Source organism: Harpia harpyja, chromosome 8, assembly GCF_026419915.1.
Source record: "Harpia harpyja isolate bHarHar1 chromosome 8, bHarHar1 primary haplotype, whole genome shotgun sequence".
NCBI classification, from domain to species: Eukaryota; Metazoa; Chordata; class Aves; order Accipitriformes; family Accipitridae; genus Harpia; species Harpia harpyja.
Window position 1 is genome coordinate 50,956,491 of NC_068947.1, and position 24,188 is coordinate 50,980,678.

A 24,188-nucleotide genomic window follows, 5' to 3' on the forward strand; every position below is an offset into this window, starting at 1 on the left:
CCTGAAGATAATGTGATGAAACAAGTAGATCTGAAATAGTCCAGGAACAGCTGAGCAATTACAGATGGGTCTGCTGTGAGCAGACGAAGCAAGAAAAGGTCAGCCTATTTATGAAACTTATGTGTTGCTGGTTCACACAGAGTTAAATGCTTGAACTTTTCTTTGTGCTTTTGGAAATCTCCCACAAAGTCTCCCAGGAGACATGTTTGTGAGAAATTTGCATCAGCTTAGAGTAAACTGGTTTAAAACAATAATGAATTGAAACTATTATAAGCCCTCGTGTGACTATTTTGCAGCTCACCAAAGCGCATGGCCATACGGAATTTAATCCAAAGGTCTCTCCATACATAAAGGCATATGATTTGTCACTGAATCAGCCGAACATGTGGACATTCTTAACGTGCTTTAGAAATGAGTTACATTGATTTACCACTGTAAGCTAAATTGATTATATAAATGTTATAATTGCAGAGTCCGGCACCAAAAGTTAGGAAATACCCCAATTAAGGTGACTGGTACAACATGCATATGTTGCAGTCTCTTATTATGAGATCATATCATCTTCTTTCCGAAGGTGGCCCCCGCTCAGAGCATGGTGTTCAGTTACTGACAAGTTTTGCAGTGTTTTGGTTTAATCCTCATTGTTCGGCGTGTGATCTCTGGCCGTGTGTTACTGATCACTCTTCAGCCCCGTGTACGAAGGCAGAGCTATTAGTCCATGCGCAGGGTTTTGACGCAACGTGCTCCATGAACATGTGAGTGCCAAGCTGTGGAGCCCAGTGTAAAATAAATAAATAAGTGACTCTTTCCATGGCACAACACCATCCTCAAAGCACAGCTCCCATTGACTCAGTGCTCAGCTCTGCAGACCGGGCTTGGCTTTTCATCTTCAGCGCGTGGACGATGGAGGAAGGCGCAGTTAGTGCCCACCCCAAAAAAAACCCAGTTGGAGGGATTTGACAGGCGTTGCTGAGGAGCTCTGAGGCAGAAGAACGGCTGGAGTCCAGTTCTCTCGGGACAGCTTCCAGTTGTCTTAACCATAGCATGAGCCTCTCTCATCCTCTATCTTTTTACTTCAGCGGTTGTGCAAGGTCTGATAGACAACAGCTTTTTTCATTGCGCAACCCTCTTTCATCACCAAAGCACCATCCATCTGCATATTGCATGAGATGGGGATCCTGGAGCAGAATAGTACATGGTTGTGTTTATAATTAATCATCGTAGTGCACATGCGCAAGAGGACTGAACTTAAATTTCATGGCTATCTTAATTTTGGTCTCTCCTAACTTTTAGTATTTTATTTTACAACCCTAATGATCTTTTAATGTAGTTTTTGCGTAGATTTCCTCGGTTTTTAGGACAGCAAACTGAAAACCTGGGAATTCCCTTGTAAGAAGCAATAACTGCTCCCACATGGACCATCAGGAGGGCTGATTCCTTCACTCAAAGGCAGGTCTCAAAAATGTAAAAGCATCACAGGGGTCAAACAAAGTGGTTTCATTATGGGTTTTGTTTTTCTTGTGACATACTAATAATTCTGATTCCAGCTGAAACGAGTCTCTATACGAGATGTAAATCCACATGGAAAAATCAAAATTCCTCCTTTTCAAAGTGTTTGAAGGAAACATTTAGATTTCTCAGGATCTTCACATCACTGGAAATAGTTCAGCAGTATTGACACACACTGGAATCGGTGGTGGTCGTTTTTCCTGAGCAAGGCCCACATCTCCAGAGTCTTCCCTGCCTTCTGCCCCTTGAGGGAGCAGCACAACTGGCTGTAGTGGGAAGGGGTCATTTTTTTTATATGGGCTAGGGGGTGAGGAGGCACTTTGCCCAGGAAGTCTGCAGCAATTTGCTAACAGGAGAAGACCTAGAAATCCTGGCTGGATCTCACTTGAGAAATCTGGCAGTGTCCCCCCTTCCCAGAGGGGTCAGGGTCCCCGTGTAGAAGCTTCCCTGGTGTAGAAGTGCTGGCTCAAATGATTGCAGACGCTTATTTTCTTTTCCTCTCCCAGCTTGTCCATGACCCTCCAGGCTGCCCTTGTCCTGTTCCCATCTTCCCCTACACTTCAGCTCCTCATCTCCACCGCCTCATCTCAGTTTCCAGACAGTGACCAGCTGCTTCCTTCAGTCCCAGCCTCCCTTTCTATTTCTAGTCCCCTCTCTCAGCCTCTCCCCATAATGCTCCCCCCAGGCATGTCTCTACCCCTCCACCTGAGCCCCCACCACCCCTGATCCTAAACTTCAAGGCACCGACTTCTTGGTGAAAGCCCTGCCGTAAATTTATACTGAGGATGAAACTGTATTTTTCTGCCTAATCTCAGACATAGCTGAACTTTTTTTCTTTTTTTTTGGCTGATATTTCAGAAAAGAACAAATCAACCTGAACAGCCCCCCCAGCGGGGCAGAAGTCTGTTCCAACAATTCTCAGGTTCAGCACAGTTCATTAAAAGAGAAAGAAAAAATGCGTAATCGGATGTGCAGAGAAGTATTTAGTGTAGGTGTCCTTTCCAGCTCTGGCTACGATATTCCCATGTGGCCTTCATTTCCTGAGGAGAGGGAAGTGGAAAGAGAGACAATACACTAGATTAGATTATAATCCGAGTTTATGCTGACGTCTCCTAAGGTACAAAGGGCCATATCTAAAGACTTACGGTCAGGCCCAGCAGTAATCACGAGTCTAGTCACTATTGAATAAAGACAAGCATAAATGGGCTTCTTCCGTCTCAGTGTAGGAAGTTATGGGTTCCTGCCTGTGAAGCCTCTTCAGAAAGCACATGGTATTGTTGTTACCCTCCAACTCCAGAAAAACATTTCCCTCTACATTTCATTCATACTCCTGTATCTTTCTGTGGATTTTCAGAAACCACCAATACTGCTGGAAGTAAATTGCCCTTTCCAACGAGAGAGGAAAGAAAGGCTTTGATTCCGTTCATCCTGTCTAGTTTGTCACCTATGATGTTAGGAAAAGAAAAACCTCCAGTTGCCCATTCTGCTGTGCTCATATCTCTCTACGTATGTGCGCCTGTGTGCATACATACATATGCGCATGAATGTGATTGTGCATGCAAGAGTATGTGTGATAACATCATCCAGATGCCACACCATACTGTTGGATTATGTCAGTCTCACCCAATGAAGCACACTGAGCAAATGCTAATAGTTAAGAGCTAATAAACACTACACTAGAAGGTCAGTGCTGAATCGTTTGGATTGTGCACATGGTTCTCAGATACTTTCCCCCAGTGTTTCCCTGTAGCTGTAGATAGGCTGTGTGGCTGCAGATCTCCCTGTAGGAGGGATTTTTAAAGCCCTGCACTTTACTGAGTCAGCTCAATATGTTCAGAAAGAAATAGCCCTGATACACTTGGACAGCATTATTGCCAGAAAACAGACTTCACAAGTTTCCAAAGGATGCTCGCAATGAGAGTTCCCATGTCTTTGATATGGTTGGCTCAAAGCAAAAAAGAGAGGTCATATTTACAGAGGTCAGAAATAGGAGAGCATACGATTCTCTGTCTCCATTTTATTTCTCTGTACCTTCTTGCATTTTCTTTCTCACTGATGATGATGTATAATCACAGTAGACTTAAGGCTGTGCTCCTGTCTCGACAGTGCAATCTTTATGTAAATCAAGTGAGAATGTCTTGGTTATTTGCATGATAAAGTGCTCTCTGCTTCACTGTATGCTTTACTTTTGGCCACCTGTAGCAGTTAATAAACTGGAGCCTTTGTTGACCAAATCACTGCCCACTTCCTCCCTTCAGCTGACCCTTCTGTGAACTGCAAGGAGTTCCTGTTGAGACAGTAGATGTAGTTAGAAGTTGGCCACACAGTGCTGGAGACAACTGTGGGAATAATGAAGACATTGAGAGAGTTCAAAAGAAGTCCGTTGGATCAGTAAAATTATTTTGCATCAATCTCCAACTATTCATTTAACCCCAGACCTAAACTCCTTCTGCTTTAGGATTGTTTAGCCTTTTAACCTTTCTAAAATTTGGGTGAATGTCAAGAGAAATAAACCACTTTACTGCTAGGAGAGCAGCAGACACTACTGGAGTTCTAGGACCAATATTGAACCAAGATTGATGTACCTTCAAATGTGGTCTGTGTTGAGAACTGAGCTACAACTATTTCTAAGTTCAAGGCAACTTCCCAACCACAGAGGCAGTTTAGGACCCACGTTTGGAACAAGCTCTCTGTTTTCTCGACGTTCCTCTAGAAGAGGTGCTCTCTTTCCTGCCCACCGTGTGCTGCTCTGACGTGGGGATGGGGTTGGGAGCAAGCATGTTATAGGGGATTCTGGAGATGACTAGTCAGGACCAAGGTGGATGGGAGTACATACTGGAAAGACTCGAATTGAGGTTGAGAGAATAAGAGATTCTTATAGGAGGAGAAGTCTCTCAGGAAGATTGCCATGAGTTCAGACCAGAAACTGGGGACTTGAAAGGAAAAAGAATGAGCAGCTGGCGATGGATGCTTCTCTGAAGTTTCACGATGCAGTTTTAATAGGAAGGGTCTACCTTGGCCAGTGATTCAAAGGTTAAGACCCTTTCCATCCCTTTCCAAGAATGTCCCCATTTCCAAGCAATTTGTCCCACAAGACAGCTTTCAGCCTTTGTTTATGAAGCTAAGATGGCCGGCAGGAATCTGGCAATAGAAGTTATCTAACTAGTCCTGGAGGTGGGAAAACACAGCTCAGCGTTAATGCAGACATGTCAGCAGCCATAAATAACCCGTGAGCGTGCGAAGATGCTGTTCTATCCTACAGAAGCGCGTTACCCCCTCAAGACCACTCCAGGTACTCTGAGCAGCAAATGCACCATGCGCTCCTTACGGGTGGATGCCCTCACTTAATCTGAACCCCGTAGAGCAAGACCTTTACTGCTTGTAGGGGGTCTGTCCACACCTTGAGGAGTTATTTCACCCACTAGCAATGTGGTCAAGCTCAGGGGCTTAGTTCTCAGGTTAGTAATTTCATAGATTGTAAAGCCAGAAAGGACTTTAATGATCATCTGGTCTGGCCTGGCCTCCCACATAGCACATGCCAAATAATGTCACTAAGTAAATCCTGCCTTAACTTCAACAACCTGTAGCTGAACCAAAGTGTATCTTATAAAAAAAAGTTGTTTAAGCTTGATTTTAAGACCCAAGTGACGGAGAATTTACCGCATCCTATGGTAGTTTTCTTACAAAGGTTAATTACTTGCAGGGCTTTAAACAGGCGTGGCATTTCTTATTTGATTTTTTTTTGTCTTGATCTTATTTTGCCTTTGTTTGCTAGATTCAACAACCTTCTCATGCTAGAAATATTATTATCAACTCACCTCTGAATCAATTTTGTACTTTAAACCATATTTTATAAGTGTGGTCTGACTTTAAAAGCCCTGGCATCTGAATCTGTCTTTTAGGGACCCTTTACCCTATGTTCCTCCTATCCCAACGTGCTCCCACCCCACTTCTGCAGCACAACCATGCCACTGTGGAGGGCCAAATTTGGTAGTGCCAGCTGGGCTTTCTGTGTTGGAGAGTGGTAGGAGGAAGGGTTATTTAGTTCTTCAGATTTTATTTGTGATTCCAGTGGCCCCGTTCTTCACCTTGTCTGTGATGGGCCACTGACTGAACCATGCTGTCGGCAAAGTAGTGTCCAGATGACTCAGGATTTTCCAGGAATATCTTGAAAGTAACCCAAAGAATAGACAGGCAGAACTGCTGCTGTGAATGTTGATGTCTGTTTTTCAGCCCCAAACAGGGGAGAAAAAAAAAACAAAACACAAAGGTTGAGATGCTGAAATTTTGTATGGGACAAAAAGTTCTGAAATTTTTCCCTTTTGAACGAATCAAAATGTTTCATTTACTTTTGGATTAACACTGACCTGCACTTGTGGGTAGTGGTGGAGCTGCACCTCCTCACCGCTGGGCTTGGCAGCCTGTGGCCCAGGACAGGCAGACTTGCAGAGTGTCCTCAGAGAAGGATGCCAGTGCTCCAGACTAGACCTGAGCCTGCAGAGGCACCTGTAGATCAGCCACAAGATTTTGGGGACCGCAACCCCAGCTCTTTAGGCTGCTCGGTATACTCTCCCTATTGCTAAAGTTTGGACTTGATGATCTTAGAGGTCTTTTCCAAACTTAATGATTCTCTTCTATTCTATTCTATCCTATTCTATGTCCCTGCTCATTGCAGGTGGGTTGGACTAGATGATCCCTTCCAACCCAAACTATTCTAGGATTCTATGATTCTATGACCCGGCTGGTCTGTATGAAAAGAGAGCTGAAAAGCCCATTCATGGCTGACCTTATGTAATGCATCATGGTCCTCCCATAGAGAGGACCTTCTCCTCGCGATAGTGGGGTACCATGGGAGATACAGTCCACAGGGGCAATTTAGCTCGTGGTAAAGACTGGCGACCTAGGTCCCCTAAAGTCTAATTGTCTGGGGATCACAGTGTTGCAGAGCTTAACCACCAGTTGCACCAAATGAAATGGGGCATCCTGGTTTTATCAAACAAAAATCAAGGATTTCCTCCAGCATGGAGTTTCCTGGTGAAAAAGTCTGTTCTGCAGAGATGTTTCCCTGTTCTTCTATAAAAAAATACTCATCTCAGCAGAAAGGTCCCAGCCATCCAGACATGCACCATAGGTGGGGGGGGGAATATGTTGGGAATAGCTGAACAGCCGGGACTTTCCTTTCTGAGCTGATAATACACATCTGCCACAGTGAATGCTAGGAGATCTCATGCTATTCAAGGTGTACCGTTGGGTGAGACTTTTGGTTGCTAGAAGTAAATTTGGGGTTTAGTTATTAGAAGTTCCTCCATAGTTTTTGAAGGGCAGAGATGGTCATTATTTTGTCCTGGACAAATGTCAAGCCAGGCTACTCGATTTGGCTGCACTACCTTCCCATGCTGTTTCAAATAGCTGCTCTTTGCTAGATAAGCGGTTGCTGAGTACTGTCACACAGACAATTCACCATTTTTCTTCAATTTAATCTTCACCACAGGGAACTGACTTACCATCTTAAAAATTATCAGACATTTCTGTATGATTCACAAATGACAGTATGCTCCCCTTCCCCCTGTGGTATGTGTTTCTAGTCAATGGCAACCAGGAGCCTGAAATAGAAAAAAAAAAGGAAAAGGCAAGTCTGTTAATCCACCATGACACATACACCTTGATTTTATTTTATTGGAGGGATTTTATAAGGGCTATTATCTCCTGGTTTACATAATCCAACACTTCCCTTAGGGCAATCAAAATTGAGATTCATATGACTTGGAGTGTACAATCCAATGCAGCTGGCAAAACTGGGATTCAGATTCATGACTGCAAATGCAATCCTACTGCACACACACTAAGAAGGACAAGAAAAGGGGAAAAAAAAAAAAAAAGAGAGAGAGAGAATAAGAAAAGCCCTGGTGAAGTGATCTATCACATTGTCTGAGCAGGAGTGTTTGAGAACTGGTATCATTAAATGAGTCGAAACTTCAGCTAATTTGATTCAAAGGTTGCATGACCTCTGCTAAGTGAGGGACTCCCTTTCCCTGCTGTCTTTGTCTGTTCTTAATAATTTAGCCAGCAACAAGGTAAGATCCAAGATTGACTTTTTCTGCTACAAACATGACTTCAGTCCAAGTATTTTAGCACCTGAACTCAAGTGAGGATAATAAATGTCAAAGAAATATTTATAGCTTGGTATATGGAGAATTTCCAGTTCCCTATACTGCAATAACACACATCCATCTGCTAACAGCATTAGAGTTGCAGCTTTAAAGCAGATAGAGCCTGAAAATAGAAGGCTGCAGTATGGACAGATAGCTGTTGCATTTAAGTGTTTGATATTAAGCTGATAATTAAATTAGAAATTAATTATCCAGCCTCGGGAAGCCATTTTCTTCCTGGAGTCAGGCCCACACAGAAATTCAGACTGAGCTCCATGCCTCTTCCACTCCTCTGTGTTCGTTTAGCCGAAATCCATTCCTGCAATACCCAGCTGAGGGGAGCGAGCTTACAGCAAAAGAAGGTTAAGGAGGAATAACTGAAATTTAGAAGTGGAAAAAAGACTTCTTATCCCATCTAATACATCCCTCCGGCCAGTACAAGCAAATTATTCTTCAGGGCTTTGTCAGGTCTAGTTTTAACTGACTGCAGTGATGGAAGCCCCATCTCTTCCTTTGGGAGAAGGCTGCACATTTGAACAAAGCTCCCTGCTAGCAAATATTTCCTGATACTAAGCCTGTATTTTCCTTCTTTTTTAAAGTGATCCCTTTAATGTTGGCTTGATCCAAGATTTTTTCCCAGTGAACTCAGCTCTGTGAGATCTGGAATGCTTACTGGAATGTATGTCTTTTCACCCCCAGATTATGGTTTGAAATCCGCCCTAAGCTCACAGTGCCTGGAAGCTGGGGTTGTAGCATATGGTCTCGCAGGTCTGTGTGAAATACGTCGAGGTCTGAAGGTACACGACACAAGCAAGGGCACAAAGCGGCTCCGTCATTCTCTGTTGCTGAGCCACGTGCTGGTGGGAGCGAAAAAATCCTTTTGAGGCTTGCAGACACACCAGGGATGAAGTGCCTGGGCAAAGGTGGTGTGAGGGAGCTTTTGCTCTTGCTGCTTCAGGTGTAACTGGGTGTAGCAAAGTGCTTTGATTTTCACCCTTCTTTCCCCTCTGTCACCTCTCACCAGAAGTGAAAATGTGGGCATACTGTAGGAAAATAAAGATTTTGGCAGAACTGGGGTCTGTTTCATGTAGAAAGGATGTCTGAATGTGGGGTTTTCTTTTGAGATCCAAGACACATAACTGAATTACTTCCTCACTAATGAAGTGTTTTAGCATCTTTGGTCACAACAGAAATCAGAGGTGGAGAACGACGCAGGAGGCTGGTTGAAGTGAAAGCACAGATTTATGGTGCTGACGTTAACCCTTATAGGACACCTGGTGCTCTGCCCAGTGGATGAGGAGAATGATGGGAAGCGACAGAGGCAAACGGCTTCTGCCCTGCGATGGGGTGGGGATACGGTGCTGTTCGGTTGTGGGACCAGCACCGATCTGCATCGGGAGAGCCAGCAAGGAAGGGCACCTCTGGGGTCTGTGCGCTCTGAGGAGGATCAGCGTTGCAGTAGCACTAGCTCCAGCCGAAGTTTTGGCCAGTTTCGATGGGGTCTGAACATATCAGGGCCAGTGATGGAGCCCAAGGGGATGCCCTGCACTGGGGGACTGCAGGAGTTCAGTGCTGCAGCCGCTCCCTGCAGCTGGTCCCAGTGTCAAACCGGTGCGACATTTGAAAAGTCCAGCTTAGCCACAGCATGTGAGATTGCACTGTGCTCCAACATTATATGTGACGCGGTTCTGGCACATCACGCCATTGCAGAGGCCAGGCTATACATGTCTCCAGAGGGTGGGTGGAAGAACAATCTGGCTGGTCCCCAGTGCTGATGTGCCAGTGCTGTTCACACAGTGCCCTCGGGGTCAGGCTCAGCATTTCAACCAGATAATTCAGTGATCCTTCTTTCATCACGTGGCTTTCATCACGTCAGAAAGTCTGCAGCACCCTCGGAGTGACACTGGTGGCTCATTCTGGGGGGATGTGGCAGCGTCTTCTCAGAGGGATGAAGGTTTCGTTCTCCATTTCGCACTCCACATAGGATGAGGAAATACCAGCGGGCACTTTGTCCGTCTTTCCCCTCAGGGTCTAGGAGCATTGGCAGCATTTCTGCTCTGTTACTCACTGACGTCTCATCCTTAATACATGGTTGATGGTACAGGTGAAAGTCTCACGATGGAAATGTTAGCATCCACTCTCCTCCCTCCCTCCCTCAGCCAAACCAGCAAAACTGCTGGAACAACTTTGTTCTTCTGGAATGAAAAAGGTGGCTGCTGTCTCTGTCTCAAATGTCCGGAAAACCTCCTAGCCCCTGCTATATACATAAAGAAAGTTTATTCACTCTGAAGACTGGCCAGGTTAGGTCATGCAAATGAGATACTGTTCATAAAGTTACAAATGAGAGCTTAGGCGGTGACTTATCCCTGCTTCTTGCTCCATCTCTTGGTCATTTCTTCACCAACTCCAGTCTCCCTGCAAGGCACACCTCATTCAAAAGTATTCTGTTCTTTTTTTTTTTTCCTCTCTCTCTAAGGAATTGTATTCTTATGGATTATTTCACAGTTGAAATATTGTTAATTAGCTATGCTTGGTTTCAAGGTTTATAATATACTTCCCTGTGTGCTGTGCTAATTAGCATTCCCTCGTCAATAAGAGGGCTTGAAGAAGCTGCTGCGGCTTGGCAAAAGACAGCAGAGAATTCAGATTAGCTTGCTGAACAAGATTTAAAAAACACTCCTCCCCCCCCCAAAAAAAACTTCTTGTGAGCAAGACCATACCTAAAGCATCATTCCCTAGCAAACGTTGCTCCATGTGAAATTTAGCAGACGAGTGCAGGGTTTCTTTTAATTTTCTGTGATCATCACAGTCACACAATGTAAAAATTGCTGTGGATCCTTATTTCAAGAGGTAACATAAGATCCTATAAGCTGAAAAGCTGCAACACCACGGCTCTAGTAAGGGGCTTTGGAAGTCTTTGCCTGCTTTTCTTAAGCCAAGACCAGTTTCATATCAGACTGTAAACTCTGGGGGCAACTTTAAAATACATCATTGCTGAGTATGTGAGGAAGCAAGCTGAAAATGTGCCTTCTGCAGGAATTTGTGTGGGTAAAATTTGATCGCTCTGATGTTCATGGGAAACGAATGAAGAAGCAGTATAAGCATGGCCACAGTGAATTAATTTGGAAAGTTACACAAATTCTAGCCAAAATTATTTTTTTCAGCTTTTGCTGAGCTTTGCTGCAAGTCCAGTTGTGTAAAACCATCTGTTCTTTTTCAGAGCAACCTTATTAAGACCCAATGATAATATTTCATCTCCTTCCTATAAAGAATGTTTCAGCCTTTATTACAGTCCCTTAAATGTGAGGAGCTGCAATCTTGCCATCCTGTTTGCACTCAGAAAATCTGATGATGGTAAATCTGTCATCTCTTCTTGAATAAAATCACTCCTTCCTACACTGTCTCTCCTATTTGAGGTAAATTCCTGTTGTGCTTTAAACAGTTACTTATTATTGATTGGCATAAATTAATGTCTATGCTGTGACTTATAGTAGGTCCCATGCTAGATTTATATATCTGGTAATTGCTCTGATAAAATATGTTCCTACTGTAGATGTACGGGTGAAATGTGTCCTGGAGACTGCCTGTTGCCAGCTGTACTTCTTTGAAACATTAGCTCAAAAAGCCACTTTATATAGTGAAAAGCTCTTAAAAAATTATTCAAAGTTCTCATACAACTTCTGGAGAAAAATTCTAATCAAAATAAAATGAGTTACTTTTTTTCACTTCATGCTGAAGTTTTCATTTAAATCTGATTCCTAAAGAGAAACACAGTTTAGTTTTTGCTCCTTGCTTCTTTTCTCTTCCCTTTCCCTCTGTAAAAAGGAGAGAGAAAAAATATGGGAAAATGAGAAATACACGTACATGAAAAATGCAAGAAAGCACTGGAGTAATCTTTCTTATGATTTTGGTTTTGTCAAAGGCAAAAGCAAAAAGGAATATATACATTTTTTCTTGCTTTTTGTCTTCCAAAAGAAGAAATAAATATGTCAAAATGCTCATCTTCCACTTTCTCAGGCTTCTGAACTGTTGAAAATTCTTTCTGGTGGAGTAAGGATGAGGAGGGAAGGGAGACAATTAGGAAAGAAAAAGGAAGGAAGAAGTGACAGCATAATTATCTAATACCTGAAAATTACATAACAACAGGAAACAAACAAAAAAAGACAGTAAAAATGGCCACACTGAATTAATCTGGGAAGTTGCACATTAAAAATATATCTGAAAATGGAGATTGTTTCTAGGCAGAGGCTTTTTTGACAAAAGTGTATTTTTCAGCAGGAAAACTTCCTCCTGCTCTGCTGCTTTGATCTGAAATGAAAGGAAATTTTTTTTTCAGAAAACCTTTTCTCTGTTGAGCTTTCTGAATCTTAAAACACCTTCTCTGTTTGATCTGAATATAAATTCGTTGTATATTTCTGGTGTGGGTTCCTCCCAGAGGACTGTCGCAGAGAGCACAGCATACGCACGTAAGTATTCTGTAGGCTGGGCTGCCATAAAAAAAAAACCCTGTGCAGGGTAGCACACAACTGCACAGGAGGGAGTCTGGAAAAAAACTTAACCAGACTCACCGAGGAAAACTTCTGCTCTTACCACTAGCATCATGAGGTCTTTACTTTCCGCTAAACCCAGCAATGAGCTCAGTCTCTGAGGTCTCATTGAAAAGATCTGAGCACAGTAACTACACGATAGGCATTTTATCTGTCCGAGGATAAACTGCTTAATGGGTTCTGCTGGGATTCGAAACTGTGGTTCCTTGAAGTCTCTCTGCCTCAAACCAGTCACTTAGGTTGCTAAACCATCCCCATCAGCCTTGGGGAGAGCACTGTTTTGTCTACTTGCGGTAGTCTCGACCGGCCAAACGACAAAAATGTCCCTTTTTGTGCTGAGGGATGTCTCTTGTTCGCCGGTGCATCTGAAAGGACTGGGTCACAAGTTTTGCAGCTTCAGCCCATCTTGTCTCCACTGGTCCTGGCAAAAGTGAAGGAGTATTTAGCTCCTTTCCAAACACTGGTGGTATTTTTCCACCGTTGCCGCGCTGCATGTAGCGTGCAGCGTTTCATTGACTGGAAAGCATCCAGAGGATGGGAGAGGAAGACTTTTCCTCCCGTCCCCCAGGAGTAGGAAATGCTGTAACTGGGAGAAGGTCAAGGCCATTGCAGGGTGGTGGGCTCTGACCTTCGGACGGGGACGGGGGTGATGTCGGTCTGCCCGAAGCTAGGGAGCTGCTGAAAAGAAATTCCGAGCTTTTCTGAAACTGGACCGGATTGCCCTCATCTTCTGACAGCTTCCCTTGTTCGCCGTGCTCGGGCAGTCTGTCCAGCTTGGAGATGGTGTTTGCAGAGGTGGTGGTGCACAGGGGGTAAGGCCTGTGCCCCCCTGGTCTGACACCTCCCCAGCCGAGAATCTTTCCTCTGCAACGGCAACAACAAGAGGTCTCCTTTCTGGTTTGGTCAAGGGTGGAAGATGAGCTCATGTTTGTATATCCTGGCTGTTGAGATGGAAAGTGTGAACTTTACATAAAATTAAATCTGCAGAAAAGAAGAATGGGGGAGGGGAAGGGGGTCACTCTGGAGAAAGAGAGACTTGCAGACGGAGATCCCATTATGTCCAGACCTCACAGTGTCTCCCTGCTCATTCATGCCAAGCGCAATGTGGGCTGGGTGTGAGGCAAAAGTCTTCAGACTTAGCCAAAGAAAGAGGCTTCAGCATGTGTTGCTGTGTTTAGCACTGAAGTCAGTATGGACCCTGGCCAGCTTCCAGTCACACTGGCATTGCTGTTATTAGATACCATTGTGTTAAGCTTAGCACTTTTTGCAGGCCAGAGAAATTCCTTTTGTGTTTTCCCATACTCCTGACACTTCTAGAAGAGTTTCAGCTTCAGAGAGAAAAGGCACCAGTAGTATAAACAAACTCCTGACATCCAACAGGCACGGATGGGTGTCGTGGTTTAAGCCCAGCCGGCAACAAAGCACCACGAGGCCGCTCACTCCCTCCTCCCCCCGGTGGGATGGTGAGGAGAAAATATAAAGAAAGGCTTGTGGGTTGAGACAAGGACAGGGAGGGATCATTCACCAGTTATGGCCACGGGCAAAAACCAGACTCGACTTCACGAAAAAGACACCAAATAAATTTAATTTGTTACCAATCAAATCAAAACAGGATAATGAGAAGTAAAATCAAATCTTAAAACACCTTCCCCCCACCCCTCCCTCCTTCCCGACTCAACTCCACTCCCGATTTTCTCCACCTTCTCTCCCCCAGCAGTGCAGAGGGACAGGGAATGGGGATTGGGGTCAGTTCATCACACGTTGTCTCTGCCGCTCCTTCCTCCTCAGGGGGAGGAGGACTCCTCACTCATCCCCTGCTCCAGCATGGGGTCCCTCCCACAGGAGACAGTCCTCCATGAAATTCTCCAACGTGGGTCCTTTCCGCGGGCTGCAGTCCTTCAGGCACAGGCTGCTCCAGTGCAGTCTTTCCCATGGAGTCACGGCCATCTTCGGGACATCCCCCTGCTCTAGCATGGGCTCCTCTCTCCCCAGGCTGCAGGTGGGCATCTGCTCCCCTGCTCCCCTCCATGGGCTGGGGGGGGACAGCCTGCCATCTCACCACGGGCTGCAGGGACATCAGCCTCCTCCGGCGCACCTCCTCCCCCTCCTCCTTCACTGACCTCGGTATCTGCAGAGGGGTTTCTTTCACATCCCACTTCCCAAACTCTGCTGCGGGTTCCTCTTCTTAAATCTGTTCTCCCAGAGGTGCTATCACCGTGACTGATGGGCTCAGTGTTGGCCAGTGGCAGGTCTGACTTGGAGCCATGGAAGCTTCTAGCAGCTTCTCACAGGAGCCGGCCCTGCAGCCCCTCTCCTGCTACCAAAACCCTGCTACACAAGCCCAATACAATGGGGAGAGAAGGATGAGGCAAGATGAAATCACCCTTGCTGAACTCAGTGCAGGTTGAGGTTCATTAGCTATCGAGCTTGGGTTGACATTTTATAAACAACTACTCAGGGAAAGACATTCCCTGAATCGCCTTTTGCAGAGGGGCCAATTAGATCATTTGAGCAAATCGGAAAAGAGAAGTAGCTAATTAGAGCTACGGGCAGCTGCACAGTCGCCATGCCAGTTGGCTTATGTTGACCTGTTTGTGACTGGAAAGTCAGTTTGGATCCATTTTTTGGTGCTTCGTGATTTTTCTTTCTTTAAATGACGTGATTTTATAGCCTAGGAAGAGCCAGAAATAGTGGAAGAAATAGTAAGCATGTGTTCTTTCCAGCATTCCTCCACGAGGCGACCCCTGTCCCAGCCCTCAGCCCCAAACACCATGCTAGCCAGCTGCGTGAGATAACCTCCCAGGACACTTTCAGCTCACACAGCAGAAGTTGCAGATTCTGTAATTTGGGGCTTTTTTTGGTGACCTTTCTTCTCCATTAAAGGTGACGTAAAGTAAGACAAACAGTCTCAGAACCATACAACTGCTCATCCCTTGTGGTTAGCCTCCTCTGCTCACCAGGGCAGCATTAGGAAACTCTTACAACTCCCCTTTTTAGCTCCTGCCAGAGCTACTCTTGTGGTGGTAAGTCCACTGGACTTTTAGCCCTGCTTGAGGAAACCATTTGCCAGTGAAGGACAGCTTGCCTTCTCTTTCCTCTCTTTGCGTAATTCATTAGTCTTCTCTGCTGCCGTCTCTGCTTGCCCTGAACCAAGCGTGGTTTAGGGAGGGACATGTTATTGTATGAGTCTTTGCAGTGAAATGACGGCATTGTGCTATGGTTTCCCCGTAGCTGCAGGCATAGCAGGGCAAGGGTTTATGTAGGGGGTCCCAAAAAGAGAACTGGAGATTTGATGGATGTAGGTGGTGTTGAGAACACCCTACGACAGTGTCAAATTCCTACATGGGGCAGAAATCTCTTTCTTCTAGATGTGCAAATACAAGACGCAGGAATCATAGCAACAACCACAGTAAAGATGTACAGCTGCCAATGTCTGTGTGTCTCAGAGGCTAAGAAAGGAGGCAAGATGAGGAGGCTTTAGTCTTAAAAGTTGGTATACATTGGGAAAAAAAGCTTGGGAAACCATCACCAGCAATTCTATTCAAAGCTCTTTTGTTAGTTCTCTTTATAGTCCTGAGCAAGTAAGTTTATGCTTTCAGGATCATTCCCCCCTGCTTTGCAAATTATTCCATGAAGGCCTGTGAAGCTCCTTGGATAATTTTAATGGCTCATGGCATGACACATCTCACCATTAACAATGTTCTACACTTTCCAAAGCTATTCTCTTTTAAAGCAGTTCCCCATGAAATGCTCTGCCAAACACAAACAGTACAGATGGAAGATTTCCATGCCAAATGTCTACCTAATGATGACTTTGGGAGGATGGATCAACTATTTCAGCTAAACTGGAACAACAGTTTCCAAACATGAGATTAGAGGGAGAGATATTTCATTAAGAAAGTCCAAGCTTTGAAGTAAGGGCTTGATATTTGGCATAGGGCTGGTGCCTTTATACATGGTATGTACTTTTCCCTGTCCCTGTGAAAATTCTCCTAGGTTTGATCAACATACATTAGCGTCTAAATTAGTAAGTCTGTGCTTCCTGAACAGGAGGGTTTTCAGGCATTGGCAGCTTTGTCTCCTGAAGACCCAATGTTTTCTGGGCATGCTCCTGACCCCATAGCTCCAGTGTTGCATATTGACTGGGACGGAGGTTTCCCCTTTTCCTTCCCCTCTCTCCCACTCTCTTCCTTCCCACCAGTTTCCTTGCTTGCGTCTCCAGTGACAGGGTGCAGCAGGGACCAGGCAGTTGTTCAGCATCGCAGTTAGTCTAGAGGTAGCCCTTGGTGTGCCCGTGGGCTCATCCCTGCTGTGTAGACAGAATAGAGATGGTTCCAGGAGCAGGACACAGGCTGTGGAGTCAGAGTGGGGGAAACAGAGGCTCAAATGGGGATACAAACCCTCAGTTCAAAGGATAAACTGTGAGCCTAGTCATCCCGGTCTGGCAGATGACCCAAACTTTTTCTCCTTTTTTTAATTCCTACATTGTTTCGTAGGAAAATCCCTAATGTATAAAGGATGTCCTGTTATATTTCTCTTCTTCCTTTGCTTCATGCCTGTCAGCTCCTGCAGCAGATGATGTGAGCATCCTGCATAAGAAAGCTCCTCTCGCTGCTCAGCCTGGATTCCTCCTGAGATGGGGCCTTGGGGCCTTCTTGCAAGCTGATGAATGTAGGCGTCCTATGGGAAAATGAGTTTGCCATCACGCATTAATATTGCATAAACAACTGCCAATTTTGTGTCCTTGACTTTCTGTCCTTGAAGATTTTTTATATAGATTTAAAGGTGGGATTGTAATAAAATTATGGAGTAGAGTTATGGCTTTGGGGATGTAATTTTATGCCTCAGCTGTGGCACTGTTTTTCAAATGTACCTGGTGTTTAAATGTAGCTGGACAGAGGTGCACAGACCTATGAGTTCATAGCTCCAGCTTGAAGTGTATTATTGATACTATGTATTTCAGCACAAGTAAATTTTCAAACAGAAATAATCTTGTAATTTCCCTAAAAGTTAGAAAAACTCATAATCCTCATTAACAGACAGGTTGCTATGCCATTTCCCAGTTTAAGGCTGGTTTCCACGTTAATCTCTCCAGTGCACTAGGGAAGACATGCTTCTTTTTCCTCCAAAAATAATACAAGAATAAAAAAACTTGCAGTGTGAATCCCACTGAATATAGATATGCTTTGGTCCACTGAATGAAAATCTCGGAGACTTATACATATGTTAGAAGACCATTATCGTAGAAATTGTTTTATAGTTCTGTCTGTCATGTTGCTACTTGCAGTCGTTATAAGTCTGTACCAATTTTGAGACTATAATCCTCCTCGGGTGCTCCAGGAATACCGCAGAAGTTGGGAGTCATGGTTTGTAAAAAAAACCTGGAAAGGCTGCGCAGCCAGCTTCACATTGTCTCAAAGCAAAACGTGGCTGACGATGAAATCTGACAGTAGGTTGGAGAGGAAAGCTGTGACCAGACTGCAGACAAGGTATACAGCCCACCGGAGAATGCTCCGAGCCACCAGGACGGAAGGCAGGAATGCTCCAGCCATCCTACAGTATGTTGGGCAGTCTGGGAGGTACAATCAAATGTAATTCAGTTGTCTTTATTGCTGCTCAAAAGTTGGAATTTAATGCATGAGTTTACAGGAATTAGAGGGGAGTTAGCCCTTCTGTTTGTTGCAGGCCCTATAAAGTTTTACTTAGATCTGCTCAGACATGAGTATTCCCCTGCGAAAGAGCCTGAAAGTCTGTGACATTGCAATACGAGCAATGGCTGAGAACAAATGAGATCAGAAGCCTTTACCCATACTTTTGCTAGCTGGTAATGATTGAAAATCAATTAGAAATAAGCAGAGCAGTGACAAATCTTATTAGAAAATCTTAAGACAGGAGCTCAGTTCAGTTTAGGCTGTGATTAGGGGTTTTGCTAATTCACGTGTATTTGTACACAAGAATGATTTCCAGACACTCCAGTAAATGCTCACCATGTTAAAAATAATGAAATTCAGCTTTAAAAATCTATTATGCCTGGCTTTTGGGGCATTTTTTTTCTTGTTGTTTTTATACCGTCTTTAAAACTTTCAGGTCTTGATGTAGTCATGAGGCAGATCCAGCATGGTATGGTTGAGGTCAGTGATTATACGCTATAAAGTTCAAGCAGATTACAAATAATCTACTGTGTGAAAGAAGTAAGTTTCTCATTATTCTTCAAGGCTAGACTAAATGAGCAATAGCTATGTGGCAGCTTGTATCTAAATTACTGAATCACAGTTAGTAATCCTGTAGCTGATGTTGTCATGTTAAAAGCTAAATTAAATTTTCCAAATTATTAAGAAAAAAAACGAGTTCCATGGTTTGATATGCTTAACAGTGGCTAATATAATTAAGACTGTAATAGATTTCAGTTACAAAAAATGACAGGAAATAGGGAAGTACAATGAACACTGAACAAAGGGCTATGCATAGCTCAGTCTGGAGCTCCCCAGAGATAAGTTACCAAGTCCAGGGAAGATCAACATGTCATGAAATTAGTTCCAAAGTGTTTTCTAGAAGCATTTGCATCTCTGCCTTGAAATTGCTTTGCTATCCTTCCTAGTTATAAAAAGTTTAGTCAACCATTCAGAGATTGGAAATACCCTTGTTAAGTGAACAAGCATAGGCTACCGAAAGTGAGCCGGCAAAGCAAATAGTTTTCAGGATGAAAAACAGCCACAGAAGTATTTAACAAGCAATTTAGTAGAAATCAAAGGTGTTTGTGGATAAAAGAGGGCTTTCGTGACTACTTTTGTTGTCATACTTTGCCTGGATGTTTTTTGGAATATTATTGGGCGGAGAAAGACAGCAGTAAGGTAGAGTGCAGGTCATCAAGCCCTCAGTGAGGACTGTGCACAGGTTGGTTGTTCAGGCTGTAAAAGTCTGCGCAGAACATGATACTGGAGGGCAGCATGATGCTGGAGGGAAGGAATGGAGGAACGGTATGCAACATGACAGAGGTTTCAGCTACGTTGGGGAAAAAAATGAGCAGAAGCAGAGAAGTGTGTGGTGTTCAGCCAGAGTCAAGCAAAACCAACATATCAAAGTGCACACTGTGATAGTCTTTTTCTGAAGGAAGAGGAAAAAATGCAAAAGGAACAGCTCCTATGACTTTGCTATGCATTGCATAGTCCAACAGAGCATCCACGGTATGGATGAGAAGATAACAGTAGCACTACATAGATGGCTTTTCCATAGGCTCAATGGCTGTTCTTGCTGTAACTCAAGATGAATGGACTCACCAACCACTAAATGAGACTTGTACTTTTGTGCTGGACACTAACTGTAAAAGACTATCTACACATCAGTGACAGTAAAAATGTAGTGATATTAATTCCACTGAAAAGTATATATATGAGCTAGACTTTTATGTTAAAAGTTTGAAATCTCGAATACAAAGAAGTACAAAGAAGAGCAGCTCTTACTGGATTAAAGATGGACTGATTCTTCAGTCTTCCAGAAAGGTGCCTTTATTGGAGGACGGAGAGAACAAGACACTGAGGAAGAGTTTGAGAACATCTTCAAGATGATAGGGAAGCTGTGAGCACAGCAAAGAATAGGGCTGAAAGTATATGACTGTTACATGATTCGTTGTAACAGGAAAACTTTTGTCTTAAAATACGCTTAGAGAAGATCTTGGATAGGCTGAGAATCATATTGGGGGTGACGGAAGAGAGATTGTCAGTACATCTGATGAACTTTGGATCCTCAAAAGAACTGAAGATGTAAAAAGGCAAGTTTTCCATAACCTGAAAGGAGAAAAATACTGGGGGTTGTAGCTCATGCCAAGTATTTTCTATGCTAGATGCCCTAGCAGGAGTCTGGCAAGAGGCCCTCAAAATACAAAGCACATGTTTGTGCAGGTTCAACACACTCTTTGGGAAACACAGTTTCTGTAGACTGTGATTTGGACTGTGTTTGGTATTCCAGGTGTTTCACTAAGACAATGTGGTGAATTTTGGATGGTATGGATGGTAATAGGTCCTGCATATCCTCTTGATCTGGGGACAAACAGCAGAAGAGCATGACCAGGTCCTCAGGCATCTTAAAGGAGAGCTCATGTTGCTGGAGTAAAACTGAAAAAATTACAAATTCTTTGCAGTGTAAAAAAGAGCAGGGAGAGATATAAAAGCAGTAAGATGTGACGACAGATCTCAGGGTGGTCAGAAAAACACCAATATTGCTGCCCCAAGAGATGAGAAAGCCACAGAGAGATTCCTTGGACCAGTGTAGTGCATAGGAAAGTTTGCAGCTAGCTCATTTACTTGAAGTAGCAACTGTAGAACACAGGCATGCAGAGTGTGACAGATCAACAAACGCCTGCAATGGAAGAAGGCTCGGAGAAAGTAGTCAAGGGTGATGTGCTCCTGAAGCTCAGAAAGGAATGTAGGAAGTGACCACTGAGAGATGTCCAGAAGACACAGAGTGCAAACTTTCAACAGCTGGCAAAGCTGAAGGAGTTAATGAAAGAGGCTGGAATCCCGGGAGACTCTAACAGTAAATGCAAAAGCAAGTTGTCCACAGATGCCTCTGAGGAGGGTATCAGTATGGCTTTCCTATACCAGTGTGGTCAGGGTTGGAGACCAGTGGCTTATATGTCACACACACCAACAAAAACAGAGCGTCAGCATGTTCAAATAGAGAAGGCGGCTTTGGCCCCAGTCCACAGGTGTAAAATTTCACTTCTTTATTTATGGGAGGCCAGTGTTAGCTGAACTGACCATAAAACCTTCCTAACATTGCCAAAAGGGACCCGGTAACCTCTCATGCTGTACAATACACACATTTCTTTTTTAGGTACAAGAGTACAATTTGAAGAGGAAAGACAAATCTGGGAAAGATTCAGTGGTTTCAGAGATGTTTTAGAACATTAAATCGAAGAACAGTGGAGCAAAGTTCAGACCTAGATAGCATACATGATATTTGGTTTAAAATAAAACAAAGTAAAACCCAAACCATGGTAGCTCTCAGATGAAACACGGACTCTGACTGCTAGAGCTACAGCTGGGGATACTCTTCAAACTGCTAGTTGAGAATGGCTAGGACAGCCCCCTGCATCAGTTTGAGGGTAAGATCTCATTGCAAGGTGGAATTTTGTTTAAAGGTGTGAGGTTGTTGAGTCCTAATACACTGCAGGAAAAAAATCCATGCCATTAAAAAGTATAAAAGAGCAGGGAGACATTTCCCCTGGCAAAAGAATAATTGCTCCATGGGGAAAAGTAAGCACATGTTTGTTTGTGTTATCTGCAAAAACACTATGTACTTGTTCTGTACTACTATTTTAACCAACATAAGATACGCTTGGTGTATGCTATTGCAATTTAAGCAGCTGTCAAATATAATTTTCTTTTACATGGCATTACTGATGCAGTGAGGTCTGATAAATCAATGCCAATCCGTGGCCATGAGTTCAAGCAGTTGCAAGTGAATTTGGGGTTTGGACATGAACTACTAATTACTATTATTCCCAATACAACAGATGGGTGGGAAACGATGTAAAAATAACTAAAGAAGAATGCTTAGTCAGACTCTGATCCATATTTAGCTCTCTTAAATTGCAGATTGTCAGCATGGCTTGTCACCTTCTGATGTTTTGCTGAGTAGAAAACTAAAGCCAAGAATGGCCCAAACAATTAGAAGCTGATGTCAGAGATACTAGAGACCTGCCAAAATGAAAAAAAATTGAATAAGGGAAAAAAAAAGAAAGATGGGATTCGCAGTGTTGGAAACTGCCTCCACTTCTTGAAAGTGATGTGTTAATCCATGATGATATGAGGTTATCACCTGTGATGGGCTGAGTCTGTGGGAGGATAGTAGTCACTTTATCCAGTTCCCAAAGAGAGTGAGATACAGAGCTCCAGGCAACGGCGGCAGCAGCAGTCTGAGGCACAGTAGCCCTCAGACGTGGAATCACTAGAACAAAATCCTTGACTGTCTCCTGAGATCAACATCATTGACATCCTAGTTAAACTTGCAGAGCCAAGTATGAGTGCAAGAGACTTTGTAGACCTAACTGACCACTATTAATCAGCTTAGCTAACAGGTTGATTATAATGTTTTTAATTATGCATTCTATTAATGATGGGCTTTAGGTCTCGTTAGCAACTTCTGGCATGGAAGGGAGGATGTGGTATTGAACGACAAAAGGAAAAACTGGGTTTTCAAGACAGAGAGTCCGGGCTGCGCTTAAGAAATACTGATTGCTGTCATGTACAGGTCTTGGGAACGCACCCAGAATAAAGGTCTTGCGTGTGGCTCCCAGACTAGACAATGAATCCACGTCTTGGATGCAACCAAGTGGACCCTCTTTCTTGGATGCACAGCACACAGCAATGAACAAAGGCTACCTAGATTTTGTGGATAGCTGCGGGCGCTGGCACTGCCACAGCGGCCAAGCATTAGGACCTGGTGGATCCCAAGAAGGTAGGCAGGAGGATGCCCTTCATTGCAGGACAGCAGCCACTAGGTGACTTTGAAAAGACCATCCAGGAGACATGCGGATACCTCTGGGATGTGGCTATTTCTGTGGTTTGGTGACATGTGAACTACAGCTTTAGAAACATCAGTGGCTCTTTCATCACGAAACTTCGCGTTCTTGAGCTTTTTCAGGCACTAAAATGACTTTAAAAGTCTGTCACCTTCTGTGAGCTGCATCCAAGGTCCCTTCAGTATTCTCAGCCTCTGTTTTATGGGGACCTGCAGCGCACTGAAGCTTGGCCTCTTGCTGGCGGGGTGCCTTGCGACTACTTTGCACGAGGAAGTCCTGCCAACTACCACTCTGCTGGTGTCTTCTCACAAGTAGGGCGTTCAGCAGCTGTGAAGACTGCGAGAAAGAACCAGAGGGGCTGGACCAGGCACTTCAGAGGCAAACACTGGAGTGGTAAGCACGGCAGTGTTTGAGCATGAAAGCTGGGGAGAGAGGAGGTCAAAGTCTAGACGCTGGGGAGCAAAGGTTCACTTTGAATAGAGAAGGGGCCCTGGTGGCCTCTAAAATTACCATAAATGTCTGTTTACAGGAAGTGGTTGAATGGAACAGATCAAGTTAGGGCACCCAAGGGCCTTTAAAACTTAGAGAAATCCTGTGTTTATGAGGTAGAGGGGAATTGGTCAGAGCTGGGAGCGTTGGAAAGTTGTTGGTGAACGGACTGGCTTCAGCCAACCAAAGCTCTGGGAAAGCAGGGCTCAGCTGACACATGCCTCCGCAGATGGCAACCCAGAGCAGTGTCCACACTGCAGAGCATATGCAATCCATGGGCAGCTTAATCTGCTTGCAAAATAAATGGGAAAATATCCCCACAGGGGAAACCTTATATATACTCAGGAGGCTCATTCCTGTTGCAGTCCGTGCTCCCTGAGCTGTTGAGCTTGTTCTCTTGAGTGCCTGAGCAGCAGTGATCTAATACAAAAGGTCTTACCAAGTTGTCTGACTCTTTGCTCTCTTCAGCCATCATATGGCTAAATGAGACTGGGGAAAAGAAGGGAGGGGGGGAGAAGAAAAGCAAAGCAGAAGAAAAATGGGGCTCCCAATTACTGGCATGCACATCTCCACACAGACTAAGCAGCAAGGGCTCACAGTTAGCAAACTGCTCATTAGAGCCAAGGCATTAAGTCATTTCTCCAGGGAAGAATAAAACTGAACTCAGAGTCCAAAACTCTGCCAGAAAATGCAGGGCAGGGGGAGGGGAGGAGAAGTGGTTCGGAGAAAGAGAGTAAAAAGGAGGCAGAGGAGAAAAAAATACCAAAAAGAGAAGATGAATGGCTGGTGGGTAAGCCAGGAGAATGAAGGGGCTGAGGGGAAGGAAACAAAGACAAGCAGAAATGACAGCAGCTGAGCTGTGGGTATCTACGGTGTTATAATACTCGGTAAGTTCTCAGACTACATTCTTGCTAAGCTGTGGTGTAAACAGTTAAATAGGGAGCAATTTCTGCCCTGATGGAGAAAACAGCA